We start from the raw sequence: 25,963 nt of genomic DNA on the forward strand, positions 1-25,963 counted from the left end.
GATACCGACACGGGAAGGAAGAACTTTTACTGCTTACCCTGAAGGCCTGTGCTTTTGTAGTTTTTAACTATACCGACCGCTTCTTGTAAGCTGAAGGAAGTCAGTGTGTAAACTTTTGTTACAGCTGTACTGCAAACGTACGCACTTTTTCTGCTTTGTTCTCTAGCAGCAAGTCGCAGTCCACCGGATGTAGTCTGTGTGTAAGATGCATAACAGTTGCAATTTGTATGTGTTAAGTGCTGATGATATAAAATCGCGTGTGTATATAAACGAATAACCAATTTACTCAAATCTCTTACTTTGATTGAAGCTCATCATCGTGAACGATATCTGCCGTCTAGTGCTATCTGCAAAAAAGGTTAGCTTAATTCTTTGATGATGATGATGATTATTATTATTATTATTATTATTATTATTATTATTATTATTATTATTATTATTGTTGTTGTTGTTGTTGTTGTTGTACCGGGAGGTGCACCTCTAAGCCGCACATTTAAATGTGGCGCCTAATAGAACTCCTCTGAACAGTGAACTTGAAACTAGACCTACTCAAACCTTTACTCAGAAGATATCACTACAGTAATTTGACGTAATTTTCTTATTGTGAAGTTTCATGTACTGTGTGAAATTCTACGTGTTTTGTTTACCAGTTATCAAGAAGTTTGGACTTTCTTCAACAGAGTTCACTGCTAAAAAGCTATGATCATGCACCCTGTTGCGAAGTGGATGAACTTTGATTCCAAGAAGTTTTGTATTCATAAGTTATTTTTTTACTAAATTATGTTCATTCATTTATGGGTTGGCAACATTGATCTTTTCTTTCCGCCAGTTTTGAATCCAACCAATCAAGAATTTCTGTAATTAATTTTCTACAATCACCATTTTCTTCTTCGATTTTGAGTGTAACTTTTAAATTTTCCAATAAAATTGAGAGGGTGGGGCTAGTTTAATCATGAAATGTCTCTAACTTTCCCCGAGGGTTTATAAACTGCGGATTTTCACGTCTCTTGGCTATTTGATCAACATCTAACTAAATGTGTGTGTGTGTGTGTGTGTGTGTGTGTGTGTGTGTGTGTGTGTGTGTATGTGTCAAGCAGGAGGCGGGAGGCGCCTCTTTCATCATGCAGCAGTTCTTCAGCAAGGTAATGGCCTATTAACATCTTTATTTCTTGCTAGCTCTGCGGTTTAACCCGAGGGGGAGGTCCGAAACCTTAACTATGTAACCTACTTTTCTGAAAATGTAATTTCTGCCAGCTTATGCAATTTCTTCATAAAATCTTTAACTGTAAATCGGGGATAGAGAGTGATTGACCCTCTCGAGCTCCCCTTCATATTGGTTTGAAGTGACTACGTTTTGTAACTGGTTTTCTTCCTTTCCGTAAAGTCTTAATTTATACGAGTCACCTCCATTGTTTGGGAATAGCTCCTGTTTCATCGGCCTAGTGCCCTCTAGGTTTTAAGAATGCATATTTAGGAGTGCAAGTACACGCCTCCATTCATTTTGTGTTCGGGCCATTTATTCAACTGTTATTTCTTTTACACGAAGGCCCTATAGGTTGGGTACGAGATACCCCTGTACCAGTTTGTAAGCTGGGCCATGGAAGGCCAAAAGGTGTAAGATATTTTTGGTGTTGCCTTGAATAGGCGTGAAAACTGAGAGCCTGTTAGGTCTTTTTCAAAGTAAGATTGCAGAATGCCTTTTGAAGGCTTGATATTGTGAGTGGGGAGCCAGCGCTCCATGTATTGAGGGATTTCTGCCCTGATATAAATGTGTACTCTTTTGTAATTTTGAGCTGGGAACTCAAAAATTGTAAAACTAGGGGCTTGTAGCCCAAGAACGTGAAAATGCTGTAATCTTGGAGGCTAAGTCTTGTTTTTAAATTGCTATGTCATTGTTATCTTACTAAGTGAGAATTTGTTAACTTGTTGCTTTTTGAAAATATAACCTTCCATTTCAGTTTAAATTCTTTCTTGACATAGTAGTTAGACCCATTCACCCCGGCACCTTCTTTCTACTCTGCTGGTCCACGGGTAACCCCGTAACAATTATTATTATTATTATTATTATTATTATTATTATTATTATTATTATTATTATTATTATTATTATTATTATTATTATTATTATTATTATTATTTTTCGATTTTTTTAATTTACGATTTCTTTGTTTTTTAGAAAATCATCGTCTGCTGTCAACATTATTCCAGTGAGATCTGCTAAAGCACTCTTCAGTGTTGCACGTGCACATCTTAAGGTAAGCCTAGTGTAAAACTGTTGGTTAGTGCTTGCATTTTTTTTCTTTTGGAAAGCAACTTCTACGCTAGCTACTGAAGATCTAACTAACCTTCAAGCTGCATGTATTTTAGCTCAGTAAAGAAGGCTAGGCTAGCTGTTGACGATCCGAATAACTTTCGAACCCTACTCGTAGCCCTTTCCTGTCCTATCATCACAATGTGCGACACAAGTGCTTCTACGCCAGCAGTTGAAGATCTGACTAACCTTCGTGTTGCATGTATTTTAGCTCAGTAAAGAAGGCTAGGCTAGCTGTTGCCCTACTCGTAGCCCTTTCCTATCCTATCATCACAATGTGTGACACAACTGCTTCTACACTAGCTGATGATAATCTGACTAACCTTCGTGTTGCATGTATTTTAGCTCAGTGAAGAAACTTAGGCTCCCTGTTAACAAACCGACTAACCTTCGAGCCCTACTCGTAGCCCTTTCCTATCCTATCATCATTATGTGCGACGCAAGTGCTTCAAAAAGCAACTTTTACTTGGCTGCTTCACCTTTCTTTGTATGCCTACGCTATTCTTCAAGCTACAGATATACATTTTTTTTTTTCTAGGTACATCAAGAATTATTAACGTCGTCATCGTCATTCATCCGAGTCGCAGTTTGCAGTCTTCATTTACATTGAACATGCACATCTTAAGGTATGTTACGATCTTTTTATCGATCTCATATGTTTAAATTTTTTTAAATTCTAAAAAATTAGTATTTCGCTTTTTTGTATAAAAATCAAACGGATTAACCAGACGGCTCAGCAATCTTCTACTAAATCAGCGATTTAAAGTGATTGAAAAATTGGTGACGACTTCCAAGTATTTCTACCCAGTGTGCTAACCGAGTTGGTGTATAATTATGACAACGAATTGGAGAGCTATACATACATGTTTTTCATCGCGTATTCTAAGCGGCATTATTCGAATTTCATCAAATGTGTTAGATCCAAATTCTTTCTTATTCTCTTGCTATAATGTTTTCGAAGAAAAAGTCACTTCCTTGCTGTCTATGCATACGGCGCTTAAACTAAACGCTAGTCTTGCTTGTTCAAGTATTTTCAAAGATAATCAGAAAATTCAGGAAACATTTTACATTTCTTCTAAAATGACGAAACTCTTATGTTCAGACAATATTTCGGTATGGTTTCGCAAACACATCGTCGATACATTGCTGGCTAAATTTCAAAAGTAATCAAGCACTTGAAAGTATTTTGCATCTTCAAATTAATATGTGCAAATTCGACCCCTTCAATTCAGGTAGGGAACACATTAAACTTCCTCAAGCAATTATAAATAAGAAAGCAGTGATTCGTACTGAGAATAACGATGACTATTGCTTTCTATGGTGCATCGCAATGGCGTTGAAACCAGCAACAAATAATACACCATCAAGAAGATTTCAGTATAAGGATATGTTTATTCAGTTTGCAAGAGTCATTAAATTTTGAAGGTGTTTCTTTTCCTATAGATTTAACAAACATTTCTACGTTTGAAAAAACATCCCCAATTTTTTTCTTTTCTGTATACGGTGTTGACGGAGACCGTATTGTATGGCTACTTTACACTGCTTCTTCTCCAAAACACCACCACATTCATCTTTTATATGTTTGCAATGAAGACACACGCCACTACTGCTACATATCCAAACGTGCGCGTTTGTTAAAGTCACAACTTTCAATACACAATGGGAAAAAGTATATATGCGACCGATGTTTGCAGTATTTTTTACAGAAAGCATGTTAGCTACACACTTAGTTGATTGTGCAACACATCCTTCCGTAAAACTTGTTCTGCCAACCAAGGAAATGCAGAAATGAAGTTTGAGAATTATTATCGACAGCAACCTGTTCCCTTCACGATTTATGCGGATTTTGAATGTTTTACTGTACCTTTTGATCGTTGCCAACCCGACTTGAGCGAACCCTACACGGATTACGTGCAAAAGCACACTCCGTTTTCAGTAGCTTAAAAAGTCGTTTTTCGTACGACTTTTTAGGATGTATCGAGGCGAAAACTGTGCAGCATGGCTAATAAATGAATTAGAACAGTTGGCACAACGCGTTCATACGCTTATTTCACAACCAGTGCCCATTCAAATGACATTGGATGAGATGATTTTGCATGATGAAACTGATGAACTGTAAACAGCCGATTATTTTCCCACAGATTAAGGTTAGAGATCACTGTCACTTTTGGGGCCGATAACCTTCAATGTTAGGCCCCTTAAAAACAACAAGCATCATCATCAAGCAGCATTGTCACTTTACCAGGAAATATTGCAGACCTGCACATGATTCGTGCAATCTTTCACATCGTGTACCTAAATTTATTCCATGCTTTTTCCATAACTTGTCAGGCTACGACAGTCACTTCAATTTTCGAGAATTTGCACAGTTAAATTGTACAAAGTTCACTGTGATTGCGCAAAATCACGAACGCTTTATTTCATTCAGTTATCGTGTAGGCTATATTAGCACTCGCTTTCTAGATTCTTATAAATTTGTGAACTTTTCACTTGATACACTTGTAAATGGGCTTTCCAGCGACGACTTGAAAAACATTCGAGAGTATTTTTCAGATCCTGAACAATTTAAACATTGTATAAGGAAAGGTGTTCTGCCCTATGACTATATTCAGAGCTTTCAAACATTAGAAGAAACAAAATTACCTCCTCAGTCTGCATTTACAAGTGTGTTAAGTGAATGTAGCACGCCGCCACTCAGCTCATCGTTATACGATAAGCATACGGTATCTATTTCTGATGAAGACTATTTGAATGCCTACCAGGTGTGCTCAACGTTTCAGCTACAGACCTTAGGTGAATATGCAGACTTGTATTTGAAGATACACTTTTACTCTGTGATGTGATAGAAAAATTTCGTAAAGTGTGTTTATCTATTTACGGATTAGACCCTTGCTGTTTCTACACAACACCTGATCTGTCATGGGATGCGATGCTCAAGTGTACCGGTGTTCAACTTGATCTTCTAACGGATGTTGACATGCTTTTGTTTTTTGAACGCGGCATTCGCGGCGGACTAGTTTCGCTTGTCAACAGGCATGCCATCGACAACTATAATTCAGAGAAAGAAGATTCTCATCTGATGTATTTCGACGTCAATAATCTATATGGGTGGGCCATGTCACAGCCATTACCGTGTAAAGATATTGTATCGCTAACAGAAACTGAAATTCAACATTTTGATGCTTGAGGCTGCTAAAGATCCTCATCGCGGCTACGTGCTGGAAGCTTCTCATGCATACCCTTCTCATCTGCACGATTCACATTCCGACCTTCCTTTTGTGTTGAAAAAATTATTCCACCTAATGATACATCAAAACACACTAAACTGCTAGCCACCCTTTTTCCGAAAAAGCGCTATGTTATCCACATACAATGTCTTGTTCAATATCTCGAATACGGCTTACAGTTAGAGTGTATTCATCGTATCGTTGCGTTTAAGCAGTAAGCATGACTTAAACCGTACATGGATTAAAATACTAAACATCGACAACGTGCTACAACATTTGAGAGTACGTTTTTCAAACTCATGAATAACTTGATCTATGGCAAAAGCATGGAAAATGTACGCAAACATCGTGATATTCATTTAATTAGTCATTGGGATGGGCGGTATGGCGCGCAAGTACATCACAAAAACAAATTTCAAAACGTATCATGTTATTGATAGTGACCTTATTTCTGTTGAAATGAAAAACAGAGATCGTCTATGCGAAGCCAATTTATTTGGGAATGGCTATACTTGATTTTTCAAAATTAAAAATCTATGATTTTCGTTATGGATTTGCAAAGCAACAGTTTTCTGATCTTACACATTTATATATGGATACAGATATTCGGAAGACGGACGTCTACGATGTGATGTACTTTGACACTTCTTCCTTTTTACCTAGTAATCCATTCAACATTCGGCCATAGAACAAGAAAGTCATAGGGCTCATGAAAGATGAAAACGGCATGAATATCATGACTGAGTTTATTGGTTTACCACCAAAAATGTATGCCTATGATATTCAAAATTCACAGTCTGTTAAAAAAAGCAAACGGCGTACGTTCAAGCGTCGTTAGTCGTTTACACCTTAAACACTATCGCGATGTACTCACCTCTAGAAATGCCGCTTTCTGTACGCAAAAAAAGGATTCAATTACGTAAACATCATGTGTATACGATTAAATTAAATAAATGTTCATTGCTTCCTTTCGATGACAAACGTGTATGGGATAGTGATTCCCTTACCAGTGTTCCATGGGGAACAGCATCAAATAAAACTTGTACATACAAGAATTGAATTGTTAATTAAGAAGGGGAAAGGTACACGAACATTGAAAGATAAAATTCTACATACAAGAATTACATTATCAATTAAGAAGGGGAGAAGTACACGAACATCAAGCCGAAATTAGTACGGCAAACGATTCAAGATAAAACTTGTATATACAAGATGTAATAAATAATGTAGAATTGACATATTCTTTTATTTTGATGTGTATTACCTTCTCCTCCTCCAGTTCCCTTTCTTCTTTGCAAGATAAAGTTTGGTTAAATACTACATCACTCGAGGAAGAAGAGTGAGTATGTCAAGAAAGAAGGTGTTCAAAACAGCAGATTCGTAAGTATGTCATCGTCTCAGCTTGCTATAAAAACTAAGGGAAGAGCAGCTCAGTAAGAATGTTGAGAAGTGAATTGTTTTTTATCCATCTACAAAAGGTATCTCTCTGAACAGTGTTCTGTTGTTCGATTCTAGCCTTGTTTCTTCTACAAAAGTGTTTCTTGCAATGCAGTAAACATGTTCTGAACACTTGTTTTAGGTAACGACATGCGATTCTAGTCATGATATGTTCTAAACACAGCAATAGATGTTCCTAACAGCAGCTTCGTTAATATGTGATCAAGTCTAAACATGCACAACTGATAATGTAATCGCTGCGGTTTAAAAACAGAATAATAACACGTGCACACTCTTGCCTTCGCGATGCATGTTTAAACTTGTTCGATAGAGATATGCCTTGACAGAGGAGGCGGAGGGAGAGGGGGAGGAGGAGGTCTATGTATAGCCTATGTATAGCCGCCATCTTGTGTAGTAGCCTCTAATCTAGCAGCTGCTATCTTGTGTAATTAGCGTCGGGAAAGGGCATCATGTCGTAAAACTAAGGATATCCCCCTTCAAGATGGCGGATGTGAGGTTAGGCTCTCTTAAGCGTCCAGAATGCACTCAAGTTGTGATGTTTAAAGATAGCCGCTGACAGCTAACGGAATATTTCAAATTGCCCACTACCATGTGCCTAAGGTAGTAGCCATGAGGATTTTCCCCTGCCAGCACTGAAGTTTGCGATCGTCTGTTGTTTAAAGATGGCCGCTGACAGCTGTCAAACACACGTAGCTTTGTTTGCAAACAAGACCACGTAGAATTTCAAATTTCGTGCGCGCACGTGTCTAAGGTAGCACCCATGAGGATTTAGCCCCGTCATAATAGCAGCATGATGCTCTCTTGTTTAAAGATGGCCGCTGTCAAAAGAGCACGTGTCTTTGTTTACAAACAAGAGCACGTGGCTTGGTTTAAAGATGGCCGCTGACAGCTGTCAAAAAAGCACGCAGAATTTCTAATTGCCCGCCACCACATGCCTAAGGATAAGGTTTAGTGCCGTAAAAATGGCAGCACGGTGCTCTGTTGATTAAAGATGGCAGCTGTCAGCTTGTCAGCTGTCAAAAAGCACGTGGCTTTGTTTACAAACAAGAGCACGTGGAATTCCAAATTGCCCGCCACTACGTAGCTAAGGTGGCAACTATGAGGTTTAGTGTCCTAAAGATGCCAGCACGATGCTCCGTTGTTTAAGGATGTCAGATTAACAGCTGTCAAAAAGCACGTGGAATTTCAAATTGCCAGCCACCACGTGCCCAAGGTGGCAACTATAAGGTTTAGTACCGTCGAGATGGCAGCACTGAGGTTAGCGATGCGTTGCTGTTTAAAGATGGCGGATGACAGCTGTCAAAAAGCACCTGGTTTTGAAGAGCACGTGGAATTTTTCAAATCTCCCCCACCACGTGCCAATGGTAGCACCCATGATGTTTAGTACCGATAAGATGGCAGCGCTCAGGTTAGCGATCGTCTGTTGTTTAAAGATGGTGGATGACAGCTGTCAAAAAGCACGTGAAATTTCAAATTGCCCGCCACAACGTGCCAAAAGGTATTAGCCATGAGGTTTATGCCATCAAGATGGCAGCAGTGAGGTTAGCGATGCGTTGTTGTTTAAAGATGGCCGCTGTCAAAAAGCACGTGATTTCAAATCGCCCGCCACCACGTACCAAAAAGTGGTAGCCATGAGGTTTAGTACCGTCAAGATGGCAGCAGTGAGGTTAGCGATGCGTTATTTAAAGATGGCGGATGACAGCTGTCAAAATGCATGTGGCTGTCAAAAAAGCACGTGGCTTTGTTTACAAATTCAAATTTCGCGCCAAAATTCAAATTTACCGCGCTATGATGTCAGCATCACGTGGCCCTTTCCGCGGCCTCTGATAGGCTCGCTGTAGGACGCACATAGCCTCTCTACTGTCATCATCGGAGGCCTCAATCAAGTCCTTATGGAAAATAACTCCTTTGCAGGAGTTGAGGGACTTGTGGCTCCCAATCTTAACTGGCACTGGACCAAACATTGTGGCTTCCAATAACTTTTAACTCTGCACGAGCGTACTAGTCTTAATGAGTACGCTACCATCCCGCAATATCCTCATTTTATCTACTTCACCAACAAGACCTTCCACAGCATTGCTAATCAGGAACGGGTTCTCTTGAAGAAAACTCTGTCCATCGATTCTGGTCGTAACCAGAAATCGTGGCAGACGCTCTTCAGAAACTTCCTTACTAGACAGATTAACACTTTTACTTTTCAAAACTGAACAATTAAAGGACGCAGTTTCAAGGCTTGTAGCCTTCGATGAATCAAAACGAAACTAAAAAACCATGCATAGTCCCACGAGTAACCGGGATATAATAGATCGACCTTCGGCAGAGCCCTGATGTACCGAACGCAAGGCTATATACTCCGGAGGGCGCCCGGTATCTGGAGGGGGGTCGCTAAGAACTATTCTCCCAGTAGCCATGTATCACCTAGCCACGACCCGAAACTTGTGATTGGGGGAGGGTTAAACCTCCGTAGAACTTTACTACCCGAGGCAGAGAGGTTGGCTAGACAGGAAGATGAATGAAATTTAAGAAGGTGAGAATAGAAGGTTAGAAATAGTACTGAAGAATAAAGAGCACTGACACCTCTCAGAAAACTCGGGAGGGCACCATGATAGTCTGGCCCTACACGGAGGACAATCCAGCATGGGTAACCCTGATCTGCCACAGCCGTCGGGATCAACAAGCACACAAGACACACAAGACACACGCCGGCGTCAAGGTCATGGTGTCCCTAGATAGGCCGTAGACCTTGATTTTGGACCCCTTCAGACAAGGATCGTCGATTCAGGATTGTGCTTAGAAACATTCCCTTGGTCAGTAATACTGTTGTTTAGGACAGTTTCTAGAAACGTGGGACACTGCTGGTCGGATCCGCTGATTGTTTTAAATTCATATCCATCCATCCATTCTTTATCACGTTGTTTATTCTGGTCAGTGGATAATTTTTAACTTTTAAATTGTCATTACATTCCGTCTCATTTCTTACCCACCGGGCGAGTTGGCCGTGCGTTTAGGGGAGCGCAGCTGTGAGCTTGCATCCGGCAGATAGTGGGTTCGAACCCCACTGTCGGCAGCCCTGAAGATGATTTTCCGTGGCTTTCCATTTTCACGCCAGGCAAATGCTGGGACTGTACCTTAATTAAGGCCACGGACGCCTCCTTCCAACTCCTAGCCCTTCCCTATCCCATCATCGCCATAAGACCTATCTGTGTCGGTGCGACGTAAAGCAAATAGCAAAGAAAAGAGGATTTCTTACCATTAGGGGCCGATGACTTAGAGGGTATACCCCTTTAAACAGCAAGCATCACCAAATCTTATACCTAAGGAGCCACCAAATGCTTCTCTCCAGTGCTGCCAATTAGCAACAGATGCCACTTCACCCAAGCCATCCTTGCGTGTTCCACAATGAAAACAGTTGACTGTACTCTGGCTATCCTCGAGCAACACGGCGCTGGAATATGCAGTTACAGATTGTTTGGTGTACCTTCGGTTTCTATTCTTGTCGAACTCTTCCGGGTTGGGGACGCACATGTAGAATACACCCGCAGTATCCCCTGCCTGTCGTAAGAGGCGACTAAAAGGGGTGACCTACGCGCGGGCATGGATTACGGTTTTATATCATATATTGGACCTCCTGATACTCAAGAGAATGATATAGGACATTCGAATAGTTCAAAAAGCAGCCATGGATGACGGAAAATATTCTACACCTTATGGACCAAAGACGGAAAGTGAAACATGTAAGTAAAGTCCAATACCAAGAACTAAACAGGTCAGTGAGGAGGAAGTGTAGGGAAGCAAAAGAGCAATGGCTAGTGGAGAGATGTAGAGAAATAGAACTTCTCCAAAAGAAACATGACTTGTTTAATCTCCACAAGAAGATCAATGAACTTTTAGGGAAATATCACAGGCGATGTAAGGCTATACTGAGGGATGCCAATGATACCATTTTGGTAGGAGTTGAAATGTTGGAAAGAATATGTTGAAAACCTATTTACCGATGTAAGGCCAGACAAACCACCTTTTACTGGCGAAGGCAACGAAACAAGTTCAAATATAACCCAAAAGGAAGTACTGTGTGCAATCAAAATCCAGAAACATGTAAAAGCTGTAGGTCCGGACAAGATTCATGCAGAAACTCTCAAACTCATTGCTGAAGGTCATGGTAGAGGACTAGAGCTGCTAACTACATTATTCAACGCAATATATAAATCTGACAGAATTCCATCTGACTGGCTAAGATCTACTTTTGTCACCATACCTAAAAAGGCTAGTGCATCACATTGTGATGATTATCGTATGATAAGCGTAATGTCCCACGTGTTAAAGGTATTTCTGCGTATCATCCATATTCTAATCTACCTCAAATGCGAACGCCAAGTTGGACATACTCAGTTTGGCTTTAGGAATGGACTGGATACTCGTGAGGCTCTTTCCTCCTTGAATGTTTTGACCCATAGATGCCTAGATATGAATGTAGATGTGCACGCTTGCTCCATTGACTACCGAAAAGCTTTCGATTGCGTATCTCATGCAAAACTTGTTGAGATTTTAAAATCGACTGGTGTAGATGTTGGTGATCGTATCTTTACCCATCTGTACTGGAATCAAACGGCAGAGGTCAAAATAGAATGAACTACTATTGAGGACATAGCTATACGAAGAGGTGTCCGCCAGGGATGTGTCCTTTCCCCACTCCTTTTCAGCATGTACTCTGAAGCTGTGTTCAGAGAGGCTATGGAAGATGTTAATCTAAGGTATCGAGATCAATGGCTATGCCATTAATAACATCCGATTTGCTGATGACACGATTGTGTTAGCCAGCAATCCTAGTGATCTCCAAATAATTATAAACAACATCGTGAATACCAGTGAAAGCTACGGTTTATCCTTTAATATTAACAAGACAAAGCGGATTGTATTCTCGAAAACACCAAAACAACCCCCCCCCCTTTACATGAACAACAACATCGTCCAGAAGGTATCTTCCATCAAATATCTTGGAACTCTAGTGAACCAGCATTGTAATTCAAAATTTGAAGTCTTATCCAGGATTGGGCAAGCAAAAAAATATGTTCAATACCATGAGGACCTTATTGACCAACCGAGAACTCAACCTCCAGCTCAGAGTTCGAACTCTACGTTGTTATGTATTTCCTGTCCTTCTGCATGGTTTCGAAGGGTGGACGCTCGGCCCCCTATTGGAGAAGTTGATTGAATCTTTTGAAATGTACTTATACAAGAAAAAAGAGCTTCTCATAACCATCAAGGAGCGTAAGTTCAGCTACCTCGGGCACATCATGAGAGGTGAACGATATGATCGTCTCCGACTGATCATTCAAGGGAAGATTGATGGGAAAAGATCTGTGGGAAGACGGAGAAATTCCTGGTTGAAAGACTTGCGGCGGTGGTAGGGACATACGTCGATAGATATCTTCCGTGGTGCCGTTTCGCGTGTAATCGTAATCAGTTGGATCGCCAACCTTCGGAGGGAGACGGCGTCATAAGAAGAATTGGACTTCCAGTGGATGAGAGGGGTTGAATACATTCACATGTAAGCCCTACCTGTCGTAGAAGGCGACTAAAAGGGTCATGTGGCCATGGTCCCCTCTTTATTTTTTTGTTTTTTGAGGGTTAGTTGTAGACCGATTCCAAATGTTTTATGTGCTTACTGCTCGGAGTTGGACCTCTTACATGTGCGATTACGCCCGAAAGCCCGTTTGTGAACACCCAGGGATCTTGCGGGTGGGAGCGTTTTGTACTTGCGGTGGTAATCTTACCGTGGTACACATCCTTACTGAGTGCGCGGACCTGGCCAATCTGCGTCGTAGTCTACAACTCCCGAATGCTCATCCTACGAGGGGACGAGAAGTCCGATGACATCATCATCCGTTTTATGAGGGATAGTGGGCTGTTTTATTGTATACGAACGTAGAATTTCCTACTGGTCGTTATATTATTATTTTCTACGTTTTATTCTATTGACTCTGCTTTAGTGATTTTAATGTGATTTGAATATTAATTTTAACAATATGCGTTACTTCCTTCCAAGACAATGCCTTATTCCACCGTAATTTATATATTTTATCAGAAAAGAAGGCATTGCGAATTGGATCCACTGATTATTTTAAGCTCATAATCATGTTCCATCATCGTTTGATTTAAATTCTAGTCACTGGATATATTTAAAAATTTTAGTTATCAGGTAATTTCGTTTCACCTCGTACCATTAGGGACCAATGAGGTAGATGTTAGGCCCCTTTAAACAACATGTATAATCACGGACATCGCATCAAACTCTTCCATTCTACAATCCTTCACTTATTTTATGATGGAATTCAATTTTTTACCGTAGGGCTTTTGGACCCAACGTTTTCCAAAATCTCTCCAGCCAGCGACTCCTAAGGCGGATTTGGTGGACCAGTTGCATCTACTGAGGCAGGATCTTTCCCAGGAAGATATCAAAATGTCGGTATGCCTCCACGCCCAACCGTCTCCGTGCTAGGCGTGGTCCAGGATTGCACTGTCATTACTCTGCAACAAACGCTCGAAGTGGTACAATATGTTGACATTTTCTTTACCCCTACCTTTATATGTGTGCGTACCCTGTTACAAGCCCCAGCAACGGATTCTTCGTGGTGTGTTTTTTTTTTTTTAAATGGGTGGATATTGTGTGTTCGTTGATGATGAAGGAACTTTCTCAGATAACAGGTGATGAAAGTAACTAACTTCATCCAGCCCGAACCTGAAGACCCAGATTCTAGTACCATTGTGAGGGGCCTGTGACCTGGGTTTCGGACACCTTTAGATAATAACCATCATACAATTATTAAGATATTGTGAATTGGATCCACTGATTGTTTTTGTTTCACGATCATTTTCTCATCACCGTTCGCTTTAGATTAGTCAGTGGATATATTTTAAAGTTTTAATTTGCATTTCGTTACACCTCGTACCATTTGGGGCCGATGGCCTCGCTGTTAGGCCCCTCTAAACAACAATCATCATCATCATCACCATAATCTCTGTTGGGATACAGTGCGAAATAACTACATAGAAGTAATTCTACTGTGTATGTCTTAATGTGGAATACATACTCGGTGCGATTCTTTCAAAACTTAAAAAGTTACCAAATTTTGAATTTCTCCCTTTAAAAGCACGTAATATGAGTACCTGGCGTTAATACTTACTTTTTCCAAGCCGATGCTCCTCTTGGACGAAGGGATATCGTCGAAAGGATCAATCGGAAATGTACCAGTGAACGTTGTAGACTCTGAATCTTCTATCATTTCCACTGACAAACTGCAACATCACAGAAATGTTATTAATTGTACGATTATTGGTAGGAGAAAAGTTGTGGAAATTCCGAGGATATATATACAATGTAGAACAAGCATAGCGAGTAGAAGGGAAAAGTGTGATCTCTCCACTAGTTCATCGGTTCCTCCGCTTGGCCGCTCTTTCAGCAGTAAGTGAGCTTGAACTTACAAATCAGCAGGCAAATAAAATATAATTATTGCATGCAAAATATTATGCTTTGGCTTACCATTCCAGAAGTCAGTTGTCAGATAGTTCAGATAGCTTCCGGGTATACTTCGTAGATTTCAGTTCCTTTCTCATCTGTCTTGTTACAAAATACAATCGACACTTCATATAATGTACCACAAGTTTAGGGATAATGTCTGCAACATGGTCGTCGCAGTATACTGATTCTTTCAAAAAAGTAGTGATATCGTGCAAACTGTCCAAACACTCGTAAAATACATCGCCACCATAGGCTATGTTAAATACATTATAAACTGCTCTTGAAGGATAAGTGAGGAATGTTTTGTCAAAACTATATTTATTGCTATAGTCCCTAATAAATGTGAGGGCTGCGGCAAGTTTTTATGCTGTAGGCTTTCCGTGAAGCAAGCAGACACACTTATGACATTTTGTGACCTTGGCAACGTTGCGTATTATATATCCTCCTAGGTAATAAATCAAACATTCCTTTGAAATACCGCGGCTATCACTGTTAATTAGACCTAAATTGTTTCCCCAGGCAGGTAAGATTATTTATTTATTTATTTATTTATTTATTTATGTATTTATTTATTTATTTATTTATTTATTTATTTATTTATATGACGACGATGATGATGATGATGATGATGATGATGCTTGTTGTTTAAGGGGCCTAACATCGAAGGTCATCGGCCCCTAATGAAACGAGATGGACGACATGATATGTGACAGTTAAAATTTTAAAACATATCCACTGACAAGAGTTTAAAAAAAGGTGATGAAAAATGAGTATGAGATTAAAACAATCAGTGGATCTAATTCGCAATGCCTTATTTTGGGATAAAATAACAGAAAATATAGGAGACAAAGGAGTAAGGCATTGCCTGGTAGTGCAAATGTATGTACATAATTTACGTTAGACGGTAAAATAACACATTAAAATGCGCAACACAAACTAAAATTAAGTCAATAGGATAAAAGCGCAATTGACACAAATACACTAGCACAAAACACAACATTACACACGATAAAACAGACCACTATCCCTCATAAAGCGGATGACGAGGTCTGCTGACTGCTCGTCATCTCGCAAGATAAGGGGGATTGTACTCGGAAGGTTAAGACTACGGCGCAGATCGACCAGGTCCACACACTCCGTAAGGATGTGTACTACGGTAAGATGGTCGCCGCAGGTACACACCGGAGGGGGTTCTCCTTTCAGTAGATGTGAGTGCGTCAAGAAACCGTGGCCGATCCGAAGGCGACATAATACCACGGCTTCCCTCCGCGAAGCCCGAAGGGAAGTCTCCATACCTTCGTTGTTCCTTTTATCGCTCTCAGCTTATTGGGAAGTGGAATGGCCTGCCACTCCATCTCCTAATGAGACATGACCAGATGTCTCAGCTGAGAGTGAATATCACTTGCTGGAACCTTGAAAGGCAACGGGGGCAGTGTAACTGCCTCCTTGGCAGCCCGATCTGCTAACTCGTTTCCCTCTATGCCCATGTGGCTGGGGAGCCACACAAACGTGATTCTGGTGCCGGCATCCGAACACCCGGCCAGCAGGTCCTGGATCCGCTGCATCAGAGGGTGCCGAGGGAAACAGGTATCAATAGACTGGAGCGAGCTCAAGGAGTCAGTACACACGAGAAAGTGTCGGCGTTCATTGTACAGTGCGTACCGCAGAGCTCCACAGATAGCATAAAGCTCCGCTGTGTACACACTACAGGTTTCCGGGAGAGCAAAAAGAAACCGATCATTTCCGACAACGAACGCACAGCCCACCTTCGTATCTGTCCTTGAACCATCCGTGTAAACGACGACTGAACCTGGATAGTGGCCAACAACGGACAGGTAGAGCCTCCGATAAATCGAAGGGTCCGTGTCTCCTTTCGGGCCAGTGTGCAAATCCAGGATGATTTCAGGTCGTCGTCCAACCCACGGAGGTGCCCCACTTGGTTGTCTGACAAGGCAAGGAATCGAAGGTACGTCAAACAATTCATAAATGCTATCCAAGCGTATCCCAACGGGCCGCGTCGCACGAGGACAAGCAGCGTACAACACACGGTTGCCATTGTTGAAGACGCAGGGATAACTTGGATGAAGTGGCATCTGTCGCAAATTTGTAGCATACGTAAGTAGAAGTTGCTGGCGCCTCAGGTGTAAAGGCGGCACACCAGACTCAGCGAGCAGGCTAGCGATGGGGCTTGTACGAAAAGCTCCCGTCGCCAACCTAACCCAGCTGTGGTGGATACTGTTCAGCTTCGCAAGAACGCTTGGTCTTGCGGAGCCATATGCTGCACTGCCATAGTCTAACCGGGATAAAATGTGTGCCCGATAGAATCGCAGAAACACCGTGCGATCCCCTCCCCAATTAGTGCTGCTAAGAAACTTCAAGAGGTTAAGCCTCTTGGTGCATTGCGCTTTTAGCTGCCGCACGTGTGGCTCCCACGATAATTTACTATCGAAAAGGAGCCCAAGAAATCGGTAAGTGTCAACAACGGGAAGAACGACATTTCCTAAATAAAGCTCCGGATGAGGGTGAAGAGTACGTTGACGACAAAAGTGGACAACAGAGGTCTTTGCGGCAGACAACCGAAAGCCATGTTCGAAGGTCCACTGCTCCACCCTCCTAATAGCTTGTTGTAATTGTACGCGAGCCATAGTGCAGAGCAAAATCATCCACATATAGCGACGGTATAACTGCTGGACCAGCAGCAGCAACAATACGGTTTATGGCAATCGCGAACAGAGTAACACTAAGGACCGATCCCTGTGGTACTCCATTTTCTTGAACATGGTATTGCGAATATGTCCTCCCTACTCGGACACGGAATAGACGGAGGGACAAGAAATTCGCAATAAACGCCGGCAAGTTACCTCGGAATCTCCATTGATGCAGGACTTTAAGGATTCCATATCACCATGTGGTGTCATAGGCTTTCTCTAAGTCAAAGAAAACAGATACCAAGTGCTGTTTGCGGAGAAACGCATCCTGGATAGAATTCTCCAGGCGTACCAAGTGGTCAGTGGTGGATCGAGCGGCTCGAAATCCACATTGGTACTCGGACAAGAATCCTTGTTTCCCCAGACACCACACGAGTCGGTGATTTATCATCCTCTCAAACAGCTTACACAGGCAGTTTGTAAGGCAAATCGGTCTGTAATTTCCTGCATACTTAGGATCTTTATCAGGCTTGAGGACAGGAATGACTATGCCCTCTCGCCAATGAGACGGAAAAGCACCCTCTGTCCAGATTCGGTTGAACACACGAAGGAGATACAGTAGACTATCATCACTAAGGTGTTTCAACATCTGGTTATGGATGTTGTCCGGTCCAGGAGACGTGTCCTTGCAAAGCGCTAGGGCGCTGCGGAGTTCCCACTCCGTAAAGGGCACGTTGTAGTCCTCTGAAGCTTGATAGGCAAAACTAAGGTGATGACGTTCCGCCTCCCGCTTCAGGGCGAGGAAATCAGGATGGTAATTCCCGGAGCCAGATACATCCGCGAAATGACTAGCGAGATGGTCAGCAATCAGGAGGGGTTCAGTGACGATATTCCTGCAATGGAAATTCCCAGTACAGAAGATGATCGTTGGATACCCGAAATCCGTCGAAGCTTAGTCCACACTTGAGATGATGGAGTATGTGACGTCATAGACGACACATAGCTCTCCCATGAAGCCTTCTTACTTTGTCGAATAAGAACTCGCGCCTTAGCGCGAAGTTTCTTAAATGTTACCAGGTTGGCCACAGTAGGCTGTCTACGGTAACGCTTATGAGCGCGACGGCGGTCTTTGATGGCTGCTGCTATTTCATCGTACCACCAAGGAACCATTTATCGGCGTGGAGTCCCCGAGAAAAACGGAATGGACTCCTCAGCAGCAGCAAGAATAACTCGGGTGACGTAAGTTATTTCCTCGCCGACAGTTCGCCTGATATCATCGTTACAGACAGCTAGTGACGTGTACATTGGCCAATCAGCATGTTTAAGAATCCATCGAGGGAGAGCCTCGACGGATTTATGTTTCAACAAAGTAAGGATGATGGGAAAATGGTCACTGTCACAGAGATCATCGTGTGTATTCCACCAAAACAGTGGAACCAACGTTCGGCTGCATAGACTTACGTCTATGCGAGAATATGTGCCGTAGCGTACACTAAAGTGAGTTGGTTCCCCTGTGTTCAAAATACATAAATCCAGATCTGTTAGTAGTGCTTCCAACTCTCTTCCTCGGGGGCAAGGCGTCTCAGAGCCCCATATGGAGTGATGGGCGTTAAAATCTCCCAACAAGAGGAAGGGAGGTGGAAGCTGATCTATAAGATCAGTGACATCATTTATGTTCAGATGCTGGCCGGGTGGAAGATAAACATTACACACTGTTGCTATGACAGGCAGCGGAACGCGAACAGCGACAGCCTCAAGTGGGGTTCTTAATGGAACCTATTCGCTGTAGGTGTCAGAACGGACAAAAACGCCAACACCACCGGAAACCCGGTGAGCATAGTACCGTTCTGTCGAGTATAGTCTGAAATTTCTCAACACCGTATGATGATCAGGTCTGAAGTTGGTCTCCTGAATACAGAATATACTCGCTGCGTACTCACTAATGAGCTGACGTAACTCAGCAAGATGCCTGTCATAACCGTTACAATTCCCCTGTAACAGTGCCATGGTGTGGACTATAAAAGGAGTGTTAGGTTATGAGCGACAAAATGCTCGTAAACCTAAACACTATCTACTTCTACATCCGTAGATATAGAGGACAGCGCGACATCCATCCCGTCATCAAAAGATGGCAGGGGTGCCGCCCAGATCATCGACGCTTTTAGGGGGCGAGTAGGTCCCCTACGAGGAGAGCGCGCAGGTTTGGGTGTAGGAGTGCCTCCCGGCGCAGACTCATACCCCCCAGATGGGGGGCATGACTTCTCATTCGCAGGGGAAGTCCGAGAGCGCTCAGGACCGGCGCTCTTCTTTCCTTTCTTTTTTCAGGTTTAGACGGGCTGGGAGATGGTTTCCCAGCCCTGGTCGACGATGCCGCCTCCGCCGGCAGGGGCACGACTTTCGTCGACCTCCTAGGGGGAGGAGACTTAGTCTTCCCCCCGTGCTGTGCCGGCTGGGAACTGCCAGCCTGCACAGACTTCTGGTTGGTCGAAGGTGGGGTGGTCCCCTCCTTCGAGCTTTGACTATTTGCGACGTTGCTGGGAGCAGCAACAGTCGCCTTGGGCGCAGCGGTCTGGACAGGTGTCGAGGTTGTAAATGACGAACCTGGAAGACTCTGAGCTATCAAGCTATAGTCGAGTGTACGGGCAGGTGTATTCGTAGAATTCAACTTACGGTGCGCTTCCTGGTAGGAAAGACCATCCAAGGTCTTGATCTCCTGGGTCTTCTTCTCACTCAGATATGTCGGACAATTCCGATCCCGAGGAGAATGAAAACCGGAGCAGTTAGTGCACTTGTATGGAGTTGTGCACACCTCCACGCCGTGAGCTACTCGTCCACATGTACCACATACAGCCTGATTCGAACAGCGAGAGGCCATATGTCCGAATCGCTGGCATTGATAGCATCGCATAGGAGGCGGGATCTACGGCCTCACATCGCAACGATAAGTTGTTACCTTGACTTTCTCTGGTAACTCTGACAACTTGAAAGAGACAATGAAGGCACCAGTGACAACGTCTTCACCGTTGACCTTGCGCGTAATGCGCCGGACGTGTGTCACGCCACGGTTCATCATGTCTTTCATCAACTCGTCGTCAGTGTTCAAAATAAGGTCGCGGTGAAAGATGACTCCGCGAACTAGATTCAAGGACTTATGCTCCTCCACTTTGACGTGGAATTCGCCAAAAAGGTCGCACTTAAGGAACTGATCAGCTTGCAGTGCTGTGCGAGTCTTCATATGCAGACTACCATTGCGCATTTTCTTGAGGTCCCCAAGTTCGCCGTAGACGCCTTCAATGTGTCTACTAATCATAATCGACTTTACCAGCTTAAAATTATTCCCATCGGTTCTGGTAGCGACCAGAAACCTAGGGAAGATGGATCCCATTCCTTCACGCTGCGCATGTTCCCAGGGAGTTGAACCTCTCAGGGAAGCAAAAGTTAAAGACTTAGGTGGGGGAGCACCTTGAGAGAGCGGACTTCGTTTGGAAGCCATGCCCGATAACTTCCTCCCCGAATGCCACCCACTCCGATCAGGGGTCTCTGTAGCCGAACCAAGCAGCCAAGGCAATACCCACCTGGTCATAGCAGGTACTGCTCGGGGTCCGATGTTGGACGATGCCTAATACGGGATGACTGAGGCAATGAGCACTCAGACTCCCTTCCTCCAGTCACCCGCAATAGCATGTACCCCATAGCGTGTACAGAGCACTAAATATAGAGAAAAAATTAAAAAATAATTAATAATAATATGTTCTTCTGGCATTCGGCTGTGCGGGGACCTGTGTTGTCAGGCGGATACTACTGCCAAGGTACATGGCGCTCCCACCACGCAATGGTCCTGGGTGGACAGTTGCGGGCTTTTGGGCGTAATCGCACACGTAAGAGGCCCATCTCCGGGCAGCACGCACATCAAAATTTTGAAGTGGTCTACATCTGACCCTCGGAAAATAATAAAAAAAATAAAGAGGGGACCATGGCCACATGACCCTTTAAGTCGCCTTCTACGACAGGCAGGGATTACCTGTGAATGTACTCGACCCCTCCCATCCACAAGAGGTCCAACACATTATGCCAAACCGCAATCCATGTCCGCGCCTAGGTCACACCTTTTAGTCGACTCATACGACAGGCAGGGGGTACCGCGGGTGTATTCTACATGTGCGTCCCCCACCCGCATGGAGTTAGTTAGTTAGTTAGTTAGTTAGTTAGTTAGTTAGTTAGTTAGTTAGTTAGTTAGTTAGTTAGTTAGTTAGTTAGTTAGTTAGTTAGTTAGTTAGTTAGTTAGTTAGTTAGTTAGTTAGTTAGTTAGTTAGTTAGTTAGTTAGTTAGTTAGTTAGTTAGTTAGTTAGTTAGTTAGTTAGTTAGTTAGTTAGTTAGTTAGTTAGTTAGTTAGTTAGTTAGTTAGTTAGTTAGTTAGTTAGTTAGTTAGTTAGTTAGTTAGTTAGTTAGTTAGTTAGTTAGTTAGTTAGTTAGTTAGTTAGTTAGTTAGTTAGTTAGTTAGTTAGTTAGTTAGTTAGTTAGTTAGTTAGTTAGTTAGTTAGTTAGTTAGTTAGTTAGTTAGTTAGTTAGTTAGTTAGTTAGTTAGTTAGTTAGTTAGTTAGTTAGTTAGTTAGTTAGTTAGTTAGTTAGTTAGTTAGTTAGTTAGTTAGTTAGTTAGTTAGTTAGTTAGTTAGTTAGTTAGTTAGTTAGTTAGTTAGTTAGTTAGTTAGTTAGTTAGTTAGTTAGTTAGTTAGTTAGTTAGTTAGTTAGTTAGTTAGTTAGTTAGTTAGTTAGTTAGTTAGTTAGTTAGTTAGTTAGTTAGTTAGTTAGTTAGTTAGTTAGTTAGTTAGTTAGTTAGTTAGTTAGTTAGTTAGTTAGTTAGTTAGTTAGTTAGTTAGTTAGTTAGTTAGTTAGTTAGTTAGTTAGTTAGTTAGTTAGTTAGTTAGTTAGTTAGTTAGTTAGTTAGTTAGTTAGTTAGTTAGTTAGTTAGTTAGTTAGTTAGTTAGTTAGTTAGTTAGTTAGTTAGTTAGTTAGTTAGTTAGTTAGTTAGTTAGTTAGTTAGTTAGTTAGTTAGTTAGTTAGTTAGTTAGTTAGTTAGTTAGTTAGTTAGTTAGTTAGTTAGTTAGTTAGTTAGTTAGTTAGTTAGTTAGTTAGTTAGTTAGTTAGTTAGTTAGTTAGTTAGTTAGTTAGTTAGTTAGTTAGTTAGTTAGTTAGTTAGTTAGTTAGTTAGTTAGTTAGTTAGTTAGTTAGTTAGTTAGTTAGTTAGTTAGTTAGTTAGTTAGTTAGTTAGTTAGTTAGTTAGTTAGTTAGTTAGTTAGTTAGTTAGTTAGTTAGTTAGTTAGTTAGTTAGTTAGTTAGTTAGTTAGTTAGTTAGTTAGTTAGTTAGTTAGTTAGTTAGTTAGTTAGTTAGTTAGTTAGTTAGTTAGTTAGTTAGTTAGTTAGTTAGTTAGTTAGTTAGTTAGTTAGTTAGTTAGTTAGTTAGTTAGTTAGTTAGTTAGTTAGTTAGTTAGTTAGTTAGTTAGTTAGTTAGTTAGTTAGTTAGTTAGTTAGTTAGTTAGTTAGTTAGTTAGTTAGTTAGTTAGTTAGTTAGTTAGTTAGTTAGTTAGTTAGTTAGTTAGTTAGTTAGTTAGTTAGTTAGTTAGTTAGTTAGTTAGTTAGTTAGTTAGTTAGTTAGTTAGTTAGTTAGTTAGTTAGTTAGTTAGTTAGTTAGTTAGTTAGTTAGTTAGTTAGTTAGTTAGTTAGTTAGTTAGTTAGTTAGTTAGTTAGTTAGTTAGTTAGTTAGTTAGTTAGTTAGTTAGTTAGTTAGTTAGTTAGTTAGTTAGTTAGTTAGTTAGTTAGTTAGTTAGTTAGTTAGTTAGTTAGTTAGTTAGTTAGTTAGTTAGTTAGTTAGTTAGTTAGTTAGTTAGTTAGTTAGTTAGTTAGTTAGTTAGTTAGTTAGTTAGTTAGTTAGTTAGTTAGTTAGTTAGTTAGTTAGTTAGTTAGTTAGTTAGTTAGTTAGTTAGTTAGTTAGTTAGTTAGTTAGTTAGTTAGTTAGTTAGTTAGTTAGTTAGTTAGTTAGTTAGTTAGTTAGTTAGTTAGTTAGTTAGTTAGTTAGTTAGTTAGTTAGTTAGTTAGTTAGTTAGTTAGTTAGTTAGTTAGTTAGTTAGTTAGTTAGTTAGTTAGTTAGTTAGTTAGTTAGTTAGTTAGTTAGTTAGTTAGTTAGTTAGTTAGTTAGTTAGTTAGTTAGTTAGTTAGTTAGTTAGTTAGTTAGTTAGTTAGTTAGTTAGTTAGTTAGTTAGTTAGTTAGTTAGTTAGTTAGTTAGTTAGTTAGTTAGTTAGTTAGTTAGTTAGTTAGTTAGTTAGTTAGTTAGTTAGTTAGTTAGTTAGTTAGTTAGTTAGTTAGTTAGTTAGTTAGTTAGTTAGTTAGTTAGTTAGTTAGTTAGTTAGTTAGTTAGTTAGTTAGTTAGTTAGTTAGTTAGTTAGTTAGTTAGTTAGTTAGTTAGTTAGTTAGTTAGTTAGTTAGTTAGTTAGTTAGTTAGTTAGTTAGTTAGTTAGTTAGTTAGTTAGTTAGTTAGTTAGTTAGTTAGTTAGTTAGTTAGTTAGTTAGTTAGTTAGTTAGTTAGTTAGTTAGTTAGTTAGTTAGTTAGTTAGTTAGTTAGTTAGTTAGTTAGTTAGTTAGTTAGTTAGTTAGTTAGTTAGTTAGTTAGTTAGTTAGTTAGTTAGTTAGTTAGTTAGTTAGTTAGTTAGTTAGTTAGTTAGTTAGTTAGTTAGTTAGTTAGTTAGTTAGTTAGTTAGTTAGTTAGTTAGTTAGTTAGTTAGTTAGTTAGTTAGTTAGTTAGTTAGTTAGTTAGTTAGTTAGTTAGTTAGTTAGTTAGTTAGTTAGTTAGTTAGTTAGTTAGTTAGTTAGTTAGTTAGTTAGTTAGTTAGTTAGTTAGTTAGTTAGTTAGTTAGTTAGTTAGTTAGTTAGTTAGTTAGTTAGTTAGTTAGTTAGTTAGTTAGTTAGTTAGTTAGTTAGTTAGTTAGTTAGTTAGTTAGTTAGTTAGTTAGTTAGTTAGTTAGTTAGTTAGTTAGTTAGTTAGTTAGTTAGTTAGTTAGTTAGTTAGTTAGTTAGTTAGTTAGTTAGTTAGTTAGTTAGTTAGTTAGTTAGTTAGTTAGTTAGTTAGTTAGTTAGTTAGTTAGTTAGTTAGTTAGTTAGTTAGTTAGTTAGTTAGTTAGTTAGTTAGTTAGTTAGTTAGTTAGTTAGTTAGTTAGTTAGTTAGTTATCTTATGGCATATATACACATATGTACAGAAACAAGAAAGCAAGTACGTTATATTTCAATGTCCAAAGTTGTTATCCATTCTAGAGCCTCTGTATTGGCCTCTAGATAATCAAACCAATCTCCAGGGTAGGCTCTTCTGCTACACTCCTTTACAATGTGTTCGATGGTTTGAAAAGGAGCATCACAGTCACACTCGGGGGACTGTATCTTTCCCCATTTATACAGGGACGCAGCACAGACACTATGACCACATCGAATCCTATTAAGGATGGTCCAAGTTCTTCTTGGGAGATCAGACCTCGAATTAGGTGGGAAGAAAGGCCAGAGATGTTCACCTGTTTTTGAGATCCAATCTTCCTTCCTTTGGGCATAGGGGTTGAAATTGTCTTCTGTGAGCTTCTGAGAGAACTTAACTGGCGGATGTCTAGATTTCAACCGCTTCCTCTTAAGGTCAGGAATATTGGAGTGGATGGTTAGGTCAGGGTTCTCATTTATCTTGGAGTATTCTCTCAACAGTGCTTGTGCTCTACGGAATGAAGGAGGCATGAAGTTGCTCAAGACAGAAAACCAGTGGGTAGGAGTTTATCTTATTACGCCTGAAATAATCCTCATTGTGTTGTTGAGTTAAGTGTCCACAAGTTCACATGGCAGCTGTTGATCCACACAGGAGCACAATATTCTGCCGCAGAGAAAACTAAACTAAGGGCAGAACATCTCAAGGTAGTTGCAGAAGCACCCCAGGTTGTACCACACAGCTTTTGCAGAATGTTGTTACGACTCCTAATCTTGCTGCTGTCTTTACTAGATGTTGCCTGAAGGAGAGTGTCCGATCTAATGTTATACCTAAGTACTTTGGGTAATTATTGTGTCTGAGGACATAACCGCTAAAAGACACTTGGAGAGTACAGTTTGCCATTTTGTTATTTCGATGAAAGCAGGACACCTCAGTTTTGCCGGTGTTTGGTTGGAGTCCCCATTTCCGAAAATAGTCACTAAGATTGGAAAGGTCATCAGTTAAAATGTTCTCCGTTTCTTTCAGGTTACCATGACTTGTAGCTAAAGCTATATCATCAGCATAGCATAATTTTCTAGATTTCGTTGGTAGCAAATCTGATACATACAGATTGAACAGGAGACGAGCCAAGACTGATCCTTGAGGGAGACCATTGGTCAATCTTCTCAGCTTGCTAGTCCTATTCTAGAGAACAACCTTAAAGAGTATATTATTAAGCATGTTTCCAATTAATTGTACCGTGGTTTTGCATGGTAATACCTGAAGAGGTTTATACAGCAGCCAGTCTCTCCAAACCGTGTCATAAGCAGCAGAAAGATCCAGAAAAACAGCAGAGGACCCCCTGCGGGTAGGGGACGCACATGTAGAATACACCCGCGGTATCCCCTGCCTGTCGTAAGAGGCGACTAAAAGGGGCGACATGGGGATGATTGTCTTAGAACCATTAAACTACTTTTGACTAGTACCATCACGCGGGTCGCCTTTAATTGCGAGTAGTACCACAAGATTAGGTACACAATAGTTTTGTGATTAGTAGCAGCAGAGTGTGGGTTCCCCTGTGGGTTTC

At 40.9% G+C, this 25,963-nt stretch overlaps 1 long non-coding RNA gene across 2 annotated transcripts in view; it reads left to right on the forward strand.

Annotated features, from left to right (window-relative positions):
* The first annotated feature begins 221 nt into the window (after positions 1 to 221).
* Positions 222 to 25,963, forward strand: part of LOC136872576 (uncharacterized) — a 317,281-nt gene continuing 291,539 nt past the window's right edge. The window contains exons 1-4 of one of the 2 annotated variants that reach the window (XR_010859955.2): positions 222 to 358; positions 2,177 to 2,255; positions 2,850 to 2,937; positions 6,818 to 6,918. This is a non-coding gene — a long non-coding RNA (uncharacterized lncRNA). The remainder of the gene's footprint in view (positions 359 to 2,176; positions 2,256 to 2,849; positions 2,938 to 6,817; positions 6,919 to 25,963) is intronic. The other variant, XR_010859954.2, reaches the window with a different exon arrangement.

The sequence above is a fragment of the Anabrus simplex genome, chromosome 4 (assembly GCF_040414725.1).
Source record: "Anabrus simplex isolate iqAnaSimp1 chromosome 4, ASM4041472v1, whole genome shotgun sequence".
NCBI lineage: Eukaryota > Metazoa > Arthropoda > Insecta > Orthoptera > Tettigoniidae > Anabrus > Anabrus simplex.